At 33.8% G+C, this 15,969-nt stretch overlaps 1 pseudogene across 1 annotated transcript in view; it reads left to right on the plus strand.

The window, feature by feature from the left end:
- Positions 1 to 15,969, plus strand: part of LOC306663441 (solute carrier organic anion transporter family member 4C1-like) — a 30,156-nt pseudogene that overhangs the window by 987 nt on the left and 13,200 nt on the right. Inside the window, exons 3-7 of the transcript XR_013766681.1 lie at positions 1,538 to 1,657; positions 3,027 to 3,172; positions 3,553 to 3,745; positions 9,960 to 10,111; positions 13,599 to 13,789. The product of XR_013766681.1 is annotated as a solute carrier organic anion transporter family member 4C1-like (transcript). The remainder of the gene's footprint in view (positions 1 to 1,537; positions 1,658 to 3,026; positions 3,173 to 3,552; positions 3,746 to 9,959; positions 10,112 to 13,598; positions 13,790 to 15,969) is intronic.

Genomic DNA, 15,969 nt, shown 5'->3' on the forward strand with positions numbered 1-15,969 from the left:
AGCTTGAACTTGCCATCCTCCTGCCTCCACCCCTGGAGTTCCTGGTTACAAGCGGGGCATCACTGGGCCCAGCCAGCTGTTGGTTTATATACGACTAATAAGACTGTAGATTCATCCTCTGCTGTGTTTATAGAATCTCAGTTGTCTGCCTATGCAAACTTTTGAATACCTAACTTATTTTAGACAATGTTGATTTATATTTAATATGAATGTCTATTTCTCTTTAGTAATTAATAAAAGTGTGTATATATTCATCTTAGTACTTACTAAATTTGTTTTTTATGTTTTATCTGGCAGTCCTGCTTTATTCTTTTTTTTTTATTTTTTATTTTTTTTGGGGGTGCTGGGATCGAACCCAGGGCCTTGTGCTTACAAAGCAAGCACTCTACCGACTGAGCTATCTCCCACAGCTCCTGGAGTCCTGCTTTATTGTATGTAAGATACAAATCTTTAAAACCGTTTCTATTTTGTTAATGACTAATTTCAAGGAACATTCTGTTTTAAATCATTCATGTTAATTATTTGTAGTAGAAAGTACAAGTGCTTATTTTTTCAGTTATCACTGAAGTCATACTGTAGAACATTCGCTTATACTATACCTTATACTAGAGTTTATTAAAAAAATTAATAGAAAAGAATGTTCATTGTTCTGAGATCTTGCTTCTGTATCTAAAATAGGTGTCTGTAGAAGAGCTTCTCTCGGTTTGAGGATATTTAGTGGTTCCCATTGTTATTTGCAATAGGATAGATGATTAATTTGGGAAATGGGCAAAAAAAAACCTTGACAGATTAAAAATAGATGGACTCATTTTCTTTTTACTGCAGACCCTCCAATTTACAATTCCATGTGTTGACTGTTTCTCAGATTTATTCATGTACTATTATGAAAAATGAAGCCAGACATGGTGGCACATGCCTGTAATCCCAGCTACTTGGTAGACTGGGAATTTGCAGGAGGATTACAGATTCAAGACCAGCCTCACCAACTTAGACCTTCAGCAACTTAGTGAGACTTTGAATACAATAAAAAAAGAAAACCCAAAACAACAACAAAAAAAACTGGGAATGTAACTCAGATTTTATCTCCAGTATAAAAATAAATAATAAAATTAAAAATGAAAGAGACATTGTGATAGATGAAAAATAATATTTATCATCTACCTATCATTTTAGCAATAAATAGAGGAAAGGAAAAAGCCACAATGTACATTATATATAAAGGATGAGAAAGAGAAACATTGGAAAGGAACAAGACATTTTAAGAGACTTGAAGTGAAGAAAATATATATGAAATGGGAGCAAAATTATCTCATTTTAATGTTTAAACTGGTCGGAACTTCCTTAGCTAGTGGTTATGAAAGCTAGCTCTTGGGACAGCCAGATTGCAGACATAAGTATTTGTACTGTTTTGTTAACAGAGGAACTGACCTCTTGTTGTGGAATTTATATACTTGCGGAAATTTGTGTCAATTAAAAAGTAAGCATTTTTGAAATGATGAGTGAAATGATAGAACAAGTATATTTACTTTTTTTTTAGGTACAGCAAAAATTCAAGCTGGAAAAATTTCCCAGACTCATCAGAATAAGAGTAGTTCCTTGCAACACACAGATGAGAATTTCGGAAAAAACTCTTAAAGATTTCCCAGCTGCTCTGAAGGTGAAAAAAAACTGTTCTCTTTCACTTTTTCTCATACTACACTTCTGTCCCTTGTTCACATGTACCTAATGCATATGTAAACACACACACAAATCTTTTTGTCATGTATTTTGTTTGCTCATTTACTAAAAATTTAGCTCTTATCAACAACTCTTCAGATAAAGTTGTTTTCCCCGCCCTCCACCCCCTGTGAGTACAACTATTCCAGAATAGAATAGCTGAAAGAGCATGAGTTATTTTATTGGTGGGTATCAATAATTTGTGGTCCCTCCTGGGCACTCTAGCCCCCTTTCCCATTGTTTCCTTATGCAGTGGTTGATCACTTATCACTGAAGCCTTTTGCTTCACTCAGCCACCTTTCCTCTCCTCTCCACACATGCACTTCTTGCAAGCTTGTTCACAACTTTAACTCCAACTACTATTATTTGCTCTTATAGTAGTCTGTTCCATTTCATATATTTTACTTCATTTATTTATAAATTATAATTTTCATTACCATCAAGAGTTATTGATTACCTTTTTTTTTTTTTTTTTTAATCCTATCCCTTCTGGGTAGAAATTCCTAGACTGATTCAGTTCCCTATGGGTAACTTGTTTCACTGCTGGTTTTCCTTGGATGGGATATCACCTAATATCCTTGCATGTCTACGATATTTCTGAATAGATGAGTATTTTTGGGATCATTCCACTTTAATCCTAGTAGTGTTTGGGTATTGTTTGTTCTTTTCTATGTAAATGTGTTGTAGTTGAGGAGTTTCATGTTAGAATGATTTTGACTTTTTATGTATAAGTTTGCAAAAATTTTATGTATCTTTGATTTCTAGTTAATGCTTAAGCATAAAAATTAGAAGCAGTCCAGAAAAAGAAATACTATTTAAAGTTGCTCAACTTTATACCTATTCTTAATGATACTATGAGCATCATTATGATCCTTAGAGACCATTTTTCATCTGTGTTCATAGTCTCAAGGTTTGTGTTTAGTGGACATAAGAATTCAAAATACAATTAAAAATCAAATGAGTAGATTTATAGTATGTGCATTCACAATAATAAGTGTGGGGAAAGAAACCTTTTCAAGTGGACTTCTGCTTCTGTCTCTAGCCTGTTGGGTGTAATAAGGCATGATCATAGTACTGATGAAGCCATCTATTAATTCTCTAAATGCTCCACCTACCCATTTTCTCATTAATGTATATGTAAATCCATTAATCATCCTTAGTTATATTTTGGTGATGGAGGGAATGCTGTAATTTTATAGGCTAATATTGTGTTTATTAAAAGTTTTGCCATTTCACAATGCCACCATTTAATGCTGCACTTTGCAGTAAAACCATAGTTATTCATTTGGTGAACTGTATTTTTTCTTTAGAATTTGATGAGGAAATACTGTCTTTATGTGTTTAGTTTTATCAACTTCTTCAGAAGCCTTAGTTACTACTGGATTTGCAACATTTTTACCTAAATTTATAGAAAATCAATTTGGACTGTCATCCAGCTTTGCAGCTACCCTTGGAGGTAAAACTTTTTCTTGTCCTAACTTAATCTAATAATTTTACTTTACCACAACACATTTTCATTAGGATAATATATAATTTTGGATATCTTGCATACTTTATACTGATTGGATAAAAGTTTCTGATTTTATGACATCAACAATTTATTGTATGAGACTGAGAGAGACAATCCTATGACGCTGAAGAGAATATCTTTATGTTCAATAGTTAATTTTACTAAACCTTTACTTAATGAAACTGTTGTCATTATGCAGTTATTTCTATGTTGGCTGAAAACTTCTATATGTTAAACCACATTGTTGCTTGCTTTTACGTTCTCTAGTTATCAGTCTGAGTTATTGAGTATTCCTGTGTTCTCTTTTCTGTCTTCTTTCTCCTTAGGGGCGTTTTAATTCCTGGAGCTGCTCTTGGTCAGATTTTAGGTGGTGTTCTTGTTCCAAGTTCAAAATGACATGCAAAAATACAATGAGGTTTGCTTTGTTCACATCTGGAGTTGCACTTGTGCTGAGTTTGTATTTATTTATGCCAAATGTGAAAATGAGCCATTTGCTGGTGTGTCTGAATCATATAATGGGTAAATATATTTCAATGCTTTTTCATATTACTATTAAAGTAGTAAACTATGTGTGCATTTACAAGTATAGGTATTCTTAAATTATGAGTAATTAACTTTTTTTATTATAAGACTTGTTTTCTACAAAGGAGCATGTGGAATTTTTTAAAATTTATTTTTATTGTAAGCAAATGGGATACATGTTGTTTCTGTTTGTGCATGGAGTAACAGCATACCATTTGTGTAATCATACATTTACATAGGGTAATGATGTTGATTCATTCTGTTATTTTTTCCTTTACCCCCACCCCTCCCACCCTTCTTTTCCCTCTATACGTCCCTCCTTCCTCCATTCTTGCCCCCCTCCTAACCCCCATTATGTGTCATCATCCGCTTATCAGAGATCATTCGTCCTTTGGTTTTTGAGATGGCTTATCTCACTTAGCATGATATTCTCCAATTTCATCCATTTCCTGCAAATGCTATAATTTTATTCTTTATAGCTGAGTAATATTCCATTGTATATATATATCACAGTTTTCTTTATCCATTCATCAATTGAAGGACATCTAGGTTGCTTCCAGCATGTGGAATTTTTTGTTTTGCTTTTAGTCTGAATAATTGATATCTTCTTAAAAGTTGTGTTTATTTAAAGAGCTTTTAAGGAGCAAATATCACATACTGGGCACTATATTTGGTTCAGGGTTACAAAGACTAACACAACACAATCTTTGCTTAAGAAATTCACATCTACTATGCTTTGAATGTGTTCGCAAACGTATATGTGTTGAAATAGTTTCCATCTTCACATGTCAATAGTATTTGGAGGTAAGGTCTTAGAAGGTGCTTAGAATTAGAGGAAGTCCTGAGAGTACAACCTCCCCTGATGACATTAATGGCTTTATAAAAGAGGAAGAGAGATTCCTCTTTTCATTTCTTTCTCTGACTTCCTATATGATATCCTCCACCATGCCACGTCACAGCAAAAAGGTCCTCACCAAATACTGAGCAGATGTTGGCACCATGTCCTTGGACTTCCTAACCTCCAGGACTGTAAGCCAAATACACTTATATTCTTTGTAAACTACCCAGACTAAGTTATTGTGTTATAGCAACAATAAACAAATTAAGATAATAGTGTGGGTAGAATTTCACATTTTTATTTTCCCATTAATTTATTTTTTAAATAAAAATTATCTCATATTATTGAATTTCCTTAATAGATGAGTTGAAAATACACTGGAAGAGAGATTAAAATGAAGCTTGTCCCAGGGTATACTATTGTAGTATCTACTTAAAAATTTGTTTGTTGTAAAGAAACATATAATTTGCTGTTCTATGCTAATAGTGTGTTTCTACCTATAACCAGTTTTGACTATTTGTCTTTCTTTCTTTGCCTTATTTAGTTTGCTTTGAAATCCTAAGACACGAGAGGGAGATCAGGCAGGAGGCATTGCACAACAGTGTATTTTGTAGTTCACAGCAGTGCTTTAATTATTTCATTAGATGTGCATGTGGCTGTTGAGGGAGGTGGTATTCCAGGTCCAGGACACCATAAATTTTTGTATTTCAGCATTTCACATGGCAAAATGAATTGTAATTTGTTTAGAAGAGTTTGCCAATAACAATAATCATGATTTCAGGTTCCTATTCATATGTCTTCATTTTTTCACATCAGTTCGATGCAGACTGTTCTAAGGCAGTGTTTGCTTAAGCTCCATTACATGTATTCAGCACTTGTTGAATGCTTCCTTTGGCAGACTCTGTGGCAAAATCCCTGTTCTAAAGGACAGGTTTGAAAACACAACAGTGACTGAACAATGACTTATGTCATTGGGAATATATAAAGTGTTAGGGAAACCAAAAGGAGAGCTTTTTCCATTTGATTAGATTAGAGTCAGAGTGAGTTCATGGCCATATAACAAAATTGAGTTTAAATATCAGGTAAGGATGCAGGAGTTTGAGATTTAATGGTTAAAGAAGAGGGGAAGACAGAGGGAATGTGCTAAGCCAAGGGTATAAATGCTGTAAAAAGTGAAGGCTAGATTCAAGGATCAGTTTGAATGGGGCTTCCTGTTATATGTCCAGAAATAGTAGAAAATAGCTGGAAATTTTGAAAAGTAGGTAGAGGTAAGTTTGTATAGACCTAATATTCATCCTTATAGACTTCACACAAAGCTATTACAACAAAGCACTTTTCTGTATTCCTTTTAGGAAAACAAATTTCTGAATAGTTTACCAAATAGTAACAAAATAAATATGAATCCACTTGGTATTTTCTGTTCGATACAAGAGTTAATACCAGATGAAGTTTCCTTAACATAATCAGTAAGGAAGGCAAGTAAATTATTTGAGTTCAAGGAGGATATAGGGATTGATTATCAAGATATGTGAAGATCTGGAACATAAAGATAGTGATTAATATATATGTACATTTCTTGGTGGTGGAAAAAAACTGAAAGTGAGTATCATACACAAACCCACATTCACCCATGTTTATGTATGCATGTATAGAGAGGTATACGTAGAGACAGATTGGGCTTGATGTCACAAAGTAGGTGTGACAATGTCTGATTATTTTTCTCTGAGCCCCCAATTCTTAATTTTAGCTTCTGTACCTGCACATTAAAATGCTCATACCATGACTGCTTAGTCAAATAGCCTCATTCAAAAAACATGAATATAAGAAAAGAAAAGAACAAAGCAAGGAACTCAAGAAGTACTGTTTCAGAGAGGGAGGAGAGAAAGGTGGTAAGAATACGGTTTCTAGTCAGTGGTGCAGATAAGCACATAAGCACAACTAGGTTAAAAATGGTTTTTGTAGCTTTAAAATTAATGATTAGGCTTATTGCCAGGTTCATTTTGAAGCCTGTATATCCAAAAGCTTAAGACTAATAGTGATTATTTCAGAGGATATTTTGCAGTAATATTTAATTTATTATGAAATCTTTAATTGGGCACAACACTCAATTCTACTGAAAGGAGATTGCATAAGATATATCTCTAAAATCTTTTAGTTATTACAATTTTCTTCCATTATATTGCTTTGACATTTGATAGGATCCTTGGGTCTCAATTTGGTAATTGGAGTTGGTGATGGTGATTTGTTTTCACTTTGTATTTAAAATCTCATAAAATATGATATTCCATAGTAAGTACATGCAATGTTTTTGTGCCTATATCCATAGCTAGAATTTCTTTGCTTACATGAAGTAGCTCCAGAAAGAGGCATACCTATTATTGTAATAGTTTTAGGGAAATATTTGCCTATTACAGAGGCATAATTCTAGAGTGATAGTTTGAATTTAAATAAGATGGTGTTTAAGTTCTATTATTTGTGATAAATATGTCTATTTTTAAAAATATTAAAATTTAAAAGTAAAATATTTAAGGTAATTCTAATATGTACCATATAAGCCACATACTTGGCAACTCTTACTGTTTTTTTCCATTAAGTTTCCTTCTTACCTCACTAAGTAGGTGGACTAAAGTGACCTACTCTTCATAATAAAATGTATGTTCTATACTTTGCATAATGTTTTCTTATATTTTGTGCATTCTCAGTAATTATTTATAAATACTGATAATTATACATTAGAAAATTTAATATGAAAATTATTGTGTTAAGGCTATTTCTAGAGTTGAAAGGGATAGTTTTCTCTGTAGTCCTCTCTCTATATATGTGCTGGAAGTTCTTTGTGGTCGAGGCTGTAATGTATGCTTTTGCAATAAACTGTGCTTGATAAGATATAAAACTGGCAACAGCCTGTGAAATAGGTTAGACTCAAAAGAGATTGCAGGTAGAGCGACAGATTACTTATAACCTACTCTTTCCACAATACTTTCCTCCAAACTTCCTATGCATTTGTTTATGTTGTGTTTTCTACCTTTCTCTTTAGTCTGTCTCCTTCATGAACTTCCATTCTCTACCAACTAAAACGCCATTTTTCAGTTTAGCGATATTGTCTTATCGTACAGTGGATATGCTAACTCTGTTTGAAAGAGTTAGCTTCAAAGTGGCAGGGATTCATCATTCTCTTTCTGTTGTTCTCCCTCTCATCTCTGGCCCTGCTTTTGGTTAGATATCTGCTAAGTGCCTTTAAGAAACACTTTTAGGTGTTTTGCTACCACTTTGGTAGTCTAGTGCAAAGTTGGAGATTACTGCATATTTATTAGCAAGTGGGCCCCCCCATCCCTCGCAACACACACCTTGTGCTCTTCTCCCAGGGCTCTACTTGACTGGATTAATCAACCCTCCTGGTTTTAGCTAAATTTATATGCAAATAGATTTTAAAATTTCTACCTTCAGGCTAGATTTCCTCACCAAATTTGATACTCTTAATTTCTGTGCATATACAACCATACCTGTTACCTAGTTTCCAAAGTGATTCTCATTCTCTACTGAACCACTGGGAGTCACCTTAACTTTCCATCCTTCAATCTTCAATCAGTTAACGAATCATCAGATCTTATTGACTGCATGTCCAAAATTTTTCTCCAATCTATTTCCTGCAAAATTTCTTATATTTTAAAATACAGTAGGATCATAGTTATAATTGGCATTCTGAGGGGCTGTCAAGTTTCCCAGTTTTCCTGTCCTATAAATGAAACAGAAGGTCAAATTATTTAAGTTCATAACTTTTAATGAATAGGCCATATCTTGCAGTTCATTTATTCACTCATTCAACATATGATCACTGAATAAATAAAATTAAATATCTGTCTTTGCACATAGGCTTATCTTTTTGTGGGAGGAAGATAGTCAAATCAATAGTTATATGTAATCATATCTTTTATCTTAAAATAATAATTCCCCTTTGTGTAGTTATCCCCTGTTGTTTGCAGTATTCTAGTTGGTCCTCTTTTCTTCAAGTTCATACTCTGTTCAAGGATTATTTCTTGAAAAAGAACTTTTGTAATGTCATTTCCATTATAAAATAGTTTATATCTTTTGCCTATATCTTAAAGCTTATTGTTTGTAACAAGGCCCCACGAAGACCCTAATTAATCTGGTCCCCGATTCTCTCCAAGTACATTTCCTCTCACTCTTGACTTCAAATACCGTTTATATTTCTCCACATCAACAGGATGCTGTTTCTCACTGCTATGCCTTTGTACCAGCTTTTTCTGAAGGGTCCCACTCCCCCATTGCCCAGCTATATCTTACTCATCCTTTAAGAATCATCTCAGGCAGTAGCTTTGGCTAGTGTTAGGTGACTGTCTCTGGGTTCTTCCAGAATGCACTTTGCAAATATCTAACCATACTCAACATTGTTAGTGTGTAATTGCCTATGTTCATCTCTACTCCTAGACTCTGAAGTCTCTAAGGGCAGGGACTATCTTATTCTGCTTCATATTCTCATTACCTAGTGTAGGTCTTAACTCAATATGTATGGTTGAATGAATGAATGAGGCATTGGGAAAGCATCTTTGATTAGAGTAGCCCATTACATTATGAAAGATATTGCTTTTTGTTAAGCAGCAGCAGCTTAAAACAACACTAGGCCTGGGGATGGCAAACAAAGAGTAATCTAATCTCTCAAGGCCTTCAATTTTCCCATTGGTAAATTGAATATATTGAATGACATGATTTTATTCATCCTTTTTTGGGTAAAAATTCTACCTCATACCTGGGGACATTTGGCAAAGATCTGGAGACCTTTTGGTTATCAAAACTAAGGAAAATGCTATGACATCTGGTGGATGGAGTTTGGGGACTGCTGCTTAACACCCCACAATCCATACAGCCAGTCACTACAGGCATTATCTATCACCAGAAAGAAACTCTACCTTCTTCATTTATTCTGCTTTGTTATTCTTATCACTGGCAGGCATTATATTATTAATGATTGTTTTTTACTGCCTCTCCATCACAAGAAAGTTATGTACAAAGGTGGAAATTCTGTCTTATTTGGTCAGTAAACATGTGCTCAGTGAATGAATCAAATGACTAAATGTTAAGGTATGACAATGCTCTGAATTCTTCTTTTAAAGGTTATGGCCTTAGAGCCAAGCATGGTAGTGCACAACTGTAATGCCAGTGACCTGGGAGGCTTGAGCAGGAGGATCAAAGTTCAAGGCCAACCTGAGCAATTTAAGGAGATACTGTCTCAAAATGAAAAATAAAAAGGGATGGGAATGTACCTCAGTGATAGAGTGCTCTGGGTTCAAATCTTAGTACCAGAAAAAAGTTATGATGCAGAGAATTTGATTTTCTGTCTTTTCTTATTTACAGAACAGGAGAACTGGGAACTTGACAGCCCCTTGTAATAGCAATTGTAGCTGTTCTAGATCCTATTATTATCCACTCTGTGAGGAGATGGAGTCCAATATTTTTCTCCATGCTTTGCAGGTTGTTCAAATTCTGTTTCAGATAAGAAAACAAAGGTAAGTGTGTCTGCTGCTTTTCCTTTAATGAGGCAATGTATTTATGACAGTCCTTTTGGTCCCTCTAGTGGAGTTGCCTCATCTTCCTGCCCCTCTTTCATTAAAGAAACTCCCAAACCTGCTGCTGAAAACCCTTCTTCCTTTGTGACTCAGGCAGTTCTTGTTGAAATATCAATCTGGCAGTTATTCACATATATTTTTGTAACATCACTATTGTTGTAGTGAAACATTGCTTAATTTTTTACTTTGGTTTATTTTTTTCTTCAATTCTACTTTAAGATCTTTAAGGTATTCTTACTAAATGCACTATACATTTAATAAATATTTATTTTACTTGATTGTACCATGGATATATTTTAAGATATCATTAATTCATTCTAAAATACAAATTTACCTTTAATCCTATGTCAGAATACATGCCAGCTTACCCAGAAGTTATTTCTTTTCAACCAAGTTAAATGTGAAGAGAATCCAAATGGAATCTTATTGTATTACTACTACAACCTAAAGATTTTATTTTAACTAAGTTTAAGAATATTGGGAGTTAATTATACTCAGATTATGAGTAGTACATAAAATATTATGCAGTTTTAGATGATGTGATAACTTTAAAAGGATCTGGGAGAAACATAACTATAGTATAGGAGACTACAATAAATAACCAAAGTAAGAATTATATGATTATTTTGAATTTTTGAAACATGGGACCGCAAGATGGTATTCCTTCCCTATATGAAGATAAGTGAAGGGTTGTAAGAAAAATTTCTGTATAAATAAGAAGAAATAATTAATCAAAATAATTAGAAAGACTTCCAATTTCTTCCAAAACCAACATGAATGTATGAATGCATGTGTGTAAAGTCATATACTTTATATGTTCATGTGGACCTATATAAACATATAAACATATGTATGTGTGTGGTGTGTGTATACACACACACATATATATATACATACACATATCTTTAATGGTTTTATGTGTAATAAATACATTCAGAGTGTATCTCAACAGATGAGGCTTTGAGTTTCCTGCTGGGGTAAAACAAAATATGATAAACAGCAAACATGTTTTTCTTGTATTTTCTATCCTATATCTTTAAAATTAATCTAACAACATTTAAAAATCTGTTAAGAAATGGTGGTGACTCATAATAGACCTAATAATATATTTTGATGATGCTATATGGAATTTTAATTTTGGAATTATCTTTTGATAATTAGATCATTATCAGGAATATCTATAGAAAATTAATAAAAGACTAAAGAAGGAGTTTAAAGAGTTTAATCTCCAAACTGAGGGTTATTTTCCTTCAAACCAATAAGACATCTGGAACTGCTTTAGTTTCAAAACACCTTGAGAAAACCAGATGTTTCTATCAGTTAGAAAGATTCAAATTCCACAAGTGATCTTGGTGGATACCTAAGAATCTGAACTACTTGGCAGATAGCTATTCCTTTGGGAGGTAACATTTTCTTGCATATAAATATGACGGAGTTAAATTATTAGAAAGATTTTAAGTGGCATAACTAGATTTGTGATATGCAGATGCTAATTCACAATAGGGATGGGGGACACTAAGGAAGAATAGAGTTACTTATATTAGGTAGAGGAGACTTAAAGGAGGGGAAGGGGCATGGGGGTAGGAAGGATAGTAGCGTGAAACAGACATTACCTCATGTACATATATGATTGCATGGCTGATGTGATCCTACAACATGTACAATCAGAAAAATGAGAAATTATACTCCATTTATGTATGATTTATCAGAATACATAAAGCAAAATGCATAAATGCATTCTACTGTATGTATAACTAATTAGAACAATAAAAAATTAAATAAAAAATGTATAGACACGAATACCATCCTGCTTAGGAAATGCTAATGAAAAATCTAACACTCAGATCACATTTGAAGTACTGTTTGATTATTTTGATATGTTTAATTTGCATTTGTATTTTTGACCATATGATGAGATAATTACCATCTTACACAGAAAATTGCCTTCCAGATATCATATAGGAAGAGCAAGTTATTTTGACTCCCAAATATTATCTTTCTCTGGATTTTTATGTTCAACTAGTTCATGGAATAGTTTAAATAGGTTAATGCATAAGAAATTAATAGACACCTATGCACATTTGCTCGTAGTGGTATCACTCTCATAGTTTACACCTGTGACCTTAGTTACAAATAGAAACTTCAGAGATAAATGTGTATTTTACATAAGAGAGCTATGAAGTTTTTATCAGAATGAAAATCCTGTTCTCAGTTTACCCTCTTAAGATTTTAAGTGAATCACTTCATTATTTGATACATCTGATTGCTTAGTGTGTATTAGTTTTGGAGGTCTCATCTTCATATTTGGTTTTCTTGTATCCATACCAGTGGCCCTTAAAACTACTTTAGCACTGAAAAAAGGTCTCTGACCTTTGAAACAATAAAATATCACCTTTCTTTGACTTTCCTGACTCTTTTGATGTTGGCTGTGGTTTTAAAAATGTGTTAAAAGATTTTAAATGCTTTTAAGAAATACCTGTGCCTAACCAACTTTTATATTTCATTTTATTTATTTGTTTATGTATTTATTCATTTACCTTTTGTGGTCCTGGGGATTGAAGCTGGGAATGTTTTACCACTGAGCTACATTACCAGCCCTTTTTATTATGAGACAGGGTCTTGGTAAATTGCTGGATGGGCCTCAAACTTGTGATCCTCTTGCTTTATCCTTATGAACACCATCAAGCATAGCCTAAACAACTTTTTATGTATCTGATTTCTTTTTCTACAAAAGCAAACCTTGAAATTTTTTTATCATGCTAGTTTTCAATATTTCACAATTATTATATATGTGTGTACATATATATGTATATACACTAAGTATATATGTAAAACAGTCTGTAAGATGATGACATTGACATGTCTATTGTTTATTGTGATCAACATATTATGTTAGGAAGCATAGTGTACTTGCAGTAAAGTAATTCCAAAAAGCTCAGAAAATTATAGTTAGAAGGTTATAGTTAAAAGAAGCAAGTTTTATTTTCAAATCCATAGGATGTGTTGGTTCATATTAGTATGGCACTTGTCACAATTCTAGTGTTTGCTCAGTTAAACAATTGTAGATAATGAGATTGTCACTATAGTCTTCGCTTCCTGTAGTGGAAAAGAAGAAAGTTATTAAAGAAATTATGGTCTAATGAAAGCCTAAGATGTGAGATCACATAACTGCTATCAATTTGTTTTGTAAATCATGAGACAATATTGGTTACAAATTGAAGTAATGACCATACAAGTCAAATACAGATGATTCTACTTCAATTGTATGGTTTGTTTCTACTTGCTTGATTTTTAGCGTTAATTATGCTTTCTCATCATTATTTATTGTATATGGATTAAGAAAGAATGAGGGGTTTGCGAAGTCTAGAGATTACCTTATTTACAAATCTATTTTCAAAATAAACTGTTTTATGTCTAACATTTTCAGGTATATTACAACTGTTCCTGTATTGAAAGGAAAGCAGAAATAACACCCATGGCAGGCAGTTTGGTTTTTGAAGCTAAAGCTGGAAAATGTGAAACTCATTGTACAAACTTGCCGGTGTTTCTTGGCATTTTCTTTGTTGCAGTTATTTTTACCTTTATGGCTGGTACTCCAATAACTGTGTCCATATTAAGGTATGTATCAGTTGTGAATATGCATTTTCTTTTTTTTATTGTAAACAAATGGGATACATGCTGTTTCTCTGTTTGTACATGGTGTAAAGGCACACCATTTGTGTAATCATAAATTTACATGGGGTAATGTTGTTTGATTCATTCTGTTATTTTTTCCCTTCCCCCCACACCTCCCACCGCTCTTTTCCCTCTATACAGTCCTTCCTTTCTCCATTCTTGCCCCCTCCCTAACCCTAACACTAACCCCTACCTCCCCCCATTATGTGCCATCATCCACTTATTAGGGATATCATTCATCCTTTGGTTTTTTGAGATTGGCTTATCTCACTTAGCATGATAGTCTCCAATTTCATCCATTTGCCTGCGAATGCCAAAATTTTATCATTCTTTATGGCTGAGTAATATTCCATTGTATATATACTGCAGTTTCTTTATCCATTCATCAACTGAAGGACATCTAGGTTGGTTCCACAATCTGGCTATTGTGAATTGAGCAGCTATGAACATTGATGTGGCTGTATCTCTGTAGTATGCTGATTTTAAGTCCTTTGGGTATAGGCCAAGGAGTGGGATAGCTGGGTCAAATGGTGGTTCCATTCCAAGTTTTCTAAGGAATCTCCACACTACTTTCCAGAGTGGCTGCACTAATTTGCAGCCCCACCAACAATGTATGAGTGTACCTTTCTCCCCACATCCTCGCCAACACCTGTTGCTTGTCTTGATAATCGCCATTCTAACTGGAGTGAGATGGAATCTTAGGGTTGTTTTGATTTGCATTTCTCTTATTACTAGAGATGTTGAACATTTTTCCATATGTTTGTTGATTGCTTGTAGATCTTCTTCTGTGAAGTGTCTATTCATTTCCTTAGCCCATTTGTTGATTGGATTATTTGCCTTCTTAGTGTAGAGTTATTTTGAGTTCTTTATAGATTCTGGAGATTAGTGCTCTATCTGAAGTATGATTGGCAAAGATTTTCTCCTATTCTGTAGGCTCTTTCTTCGCATTGTTCATAGTTTCCTTTGCTGAGAGAAAGCTTTTTAGTTTGAATCTATCCCAGTTATTGATTCTTGCTTTTATTTCTTGTGCTATGGGAGTCCTGTTGAGGAAGTCTGGTCCTAAGCCGACATGTTGAAGATCTGGACCTATAATCTGTAGGGTCTCTGGCCTGATTCTGAGGTCCTTGATCCATTTTGAGTTTGGTTTGGTGCGTGGTGAGAGATAGGAGTTTAGTTTCATTCTGTTGCATATGGATTTCCAATTCTTCCAGCACCATTTGTTGAAGAGGCTATCTTTTCTCCATTGCATATTTTGGCCCCTTTGTCTAGTATGAGAAAATTGTATTTATTTGGGTTTGTGTCCATGTCCTCTATTCTGTACCATTGATCTACCTTTCTATTTTGGTACCAATACCATGCCGTTTTTGTTACTATTGCTTTGTAGTAGAGTTGAAGATCTGTTGTTGCGATACCCGCTGCTTCACTCTTTCTGCTAAGGATTGCTTTAGCTATTCTGGGTTTCTTATTCTTCCAGATGAAATTTCATGATTGCTTGCTCTATTTCTGTAAGGTACGTCATTGGGATTTTAATTGGAATTGCATTGAATCTGTATAGCACTTTAGGTAGTATGGCCATTTTGACAATATTAATTCTTCCTATCCAAGAACATGGAGAGATCTTTCCATTCTAAGGTTTTCTTTAATTTCTTTCTTTAGTATTTTGTAGTTCTCATTGTAGAGGTCTTTCACCTCTTTTGTGAGATTGATTCCCAAGTATTTTATTTTTTTCGATGCTATTGTGAATGGGGTAGTTTTCCTAATTATTATTTCCAAAGATTCATCACTTATGTATAAAAATGCATTGGATTTATGTGCATTGATCTTATATCCCACTACTTTACTGAATTCACTTATGAGTTCTAAAAGTTTTTTGGTGGAATTTCCAGGTTCATCTAAGTATATAATCATATCATCAGCAAATAGGGATAGTTTGAGTTCTTCTTTCCTATTCGTATCCCTTTAATTTCTTTGGTCTGTCTAATTGCTCTGGCTAAAGTTTCAAGGACAATATTGAATAGAAGTGGTGAAAGAGGGCATCCCTGTCTTGTTCCAGTTTTTAGGGGGAATGCTTTCAGTTTTTCACCATTTAGAATGATATTAGCCATGGGCTTAGCATAAATGAC

Source organism: Sciurus vulgaris, assembly GCF_902686455.1.
Source record: "Sciurus vulgaris genome assembly, chromosome: 6".
Classification (NCBI taxonomy): domain Eukaryota; kingdom Metazoa; phylum Chordata; class Mammalia; order Rodentia; family Sciuridae; genus Sciurus; species Sciurus vulgaris.